Here is a 2,240-nt window from a genome sequence, read left to right as displayed (position 1 = left end):
TCATTCAAACAGTTCGGTCACATGCTCTCACAGTTCGGCCATTCATACAGCTTGATCACATGTCTTCCGACCTCACGTGTCAGTTCGGCCATCCGCATACAAACAGACCGATCTCTCTCTTTGACTCAAACTTATCAGCTCATCCAAAAGGATAAGGACGGTGATCTAGTTCCCAAACTTGATATCCAAATATCCCGCACACTTATTCAAATGAAGATAATCAACCGCGCTGAGCCATTGGATGTTTGAAAATCATCAAAGCTCATCCATACCGCATGAATAACGCATTAACAACCAATCAGATGTGTTAATCTCCAAAGATTGTGTTCTCTTTACTACTATATAAACTCCGCAGGTATGGAGATCTCTCTATCTCGAATTCTTTACATCCACATACTACTTCCTTTCTTTTTCTCTTCTGACTTGAGCGTTAAAGTGGTTTCGTCAGAGAATCCCCGACACCCTGCTAATCTGTTCGTTCAATTTTTTTCTTCTTCATGTTCTTTTCGTCGGCGGTTCTTCTTGAATCACGAAAGTTAAGGTGGTATCTCATTGATTGGTGGCTTGACTGTCGATGGCATTGAACCGGAACAATTCTGAACCAATAGAAGACTCAGATCAGCAAATTGAGGAGATGTCGATCGAGGGAGCAACATGTGAATGGTTGGAAGATAATTGTTTCACATTGTTACTAATACTACAATACATTATTCTCAATCAGAATAGTTCACTTTGAATCTTGAAATATTTGTTTCTGCTTCTAGGTTTAATTAGTCCAGCCCATTTGTTATGGCAAATATTACTGCACTCAAAAATTGAGAGAAAGGTGGCATTTTTGAATAGAGACTTGGTTCTTTAATTTCAAAGGAAATTATGATGCGATTGAGTGTGCAAAGGGAAGTTCCCAGAAAACCCTAACTTGATTTAGGACGAGGCTTTGAACATGGCGGAAGGGGGCGAAGGACGGAGTCGAGCTGGTAGAGGCGGCCAAGGCCGACGAAGCGGAAGAAGATCCACCCTCCAGCGATGACGAAGATCAAGGCGTAGGCGATCTTGTTGAGCCAGAAGAGGAGACCCTTCTCTCCCATGTAGAGATCCACCGCCTTCTCGCCCGACGTCATCGCCTCCCAATCCTTCCTGGGGCGGGGGTTGCTTCCGGGGGCCCTCTGCTGCTGCTTCTGCTCCTCCTGCCGCCGCACCCGCGACCGGGACCGGTACTTGATATTGAGCGCGGGCGGAGAGGGGGCGGAGGGAACCGCCGCGCTCTCGGCCTGCCTGTCGCCGGCGTCGGTGGCGTCGCCGTCGGTGGTTGCTCGGGGAAGGAGAAGGCGAGGACGGGGGGAAAGGCGGGGTCTTGGGACGCAGCACGGATTGGGAGAGAGGGATGAAGGATACAGCAATCTGGAATCCATGGCTGCGCTTCGCCTTCTCTTCACTCACACTTCACTGCTTCGAAGCACATCCAATCTTATCCTTCCCTGGTTAGTTTTACATTTTTGCCCACAAACTCCATAAAATTGCAGTAAGCTATTAACGATGGACTCATCTCCAAAAGGTGAAATTCGTCATCTTCAGGCTTCACATGGTCGGTCTCACGATCATCTATGAAGAGGTAAATCGAAAAACTACAATTGATCTCACGACCATCTGTGAGGAGATAAATCGAGAAACTGCAGTTGGTCACGACAGAAGAAGGTATAACTATGCGTCGAAATTTGAACCCTTGTCTTCTTCTGCAAGCTTTGTTCCGTCGTAACCAACTCAACTATGCCCCAGTGCATTAACGACGAACTCATGATTGAAGGCAAAGTGCCTTTAAATGGTTCTTAATTTCCGTTTTTATTCCTTTAACCCTAATTCTTTTACAAAATGTGAAATTCATCACCAACGGTTCCAAGTCGGTCCCATAAGCTTTTACCAATCTTGACATTATTGATCCATGATTAACTTATTTTTCAACTGTTAATGAACACTAATCTTGACATTGAACTAACTAATACATAATTAATGACCTTGTCAAACTTTTACCAAGTCAATATGATTCTTCATTAAGAAAGCATGAAATAACAATTAATTACCTTGCACGACTTTTTATCAAGTCAATACGTTTAATCATTAACAAAGGACGAAAATGTAACCAACAATTATTGTGTCGACAATAAAGTTGTGAAGATAAGATTGATATTTAATAATAATAAATTGACGTTTTTGAATATTTAAATTTGAACTAAAACTTTTTT

The 2,240-nt window shown here is 43.2% G+C and overlaps 1 pseudogene; it reads right to left on the bottom strand.

Moving 5' to 3' along the window:
• Positions 1-815: 815 nt before the first annotated feature.
• Positions 816-1,427, bottom strand: LOC141818034 (uncharacterized; annotated as a pseudogene).
• Positions 1,428-2,240: the final 813 nt, after the last annotated feature.

This window comes from Curcuma longa, unplaced genomic scaffold (assembly GCF_044706935.1).
Source record: "Curcuma longa cultivar G26 ecotype Majalengka, Jawa Barat unplaced genomic scaffold, ITB_CL_G26_1.1 contig_23034, whole genome shotgun sequence".
Classification (NCBI taxonomy): domain Eukaryota; kingdom Viridiplantae; phylum Streptophyta; class Magnoliopsida; order Zingiberales; family Zingiberaceae; genus Curcuma; species Curcuma longa.
The sequence above is the reverse complement of the archived record's forward strand: the minus strand, read 5'-3'. Positions and strand labels throughout refer to the sequence as shown.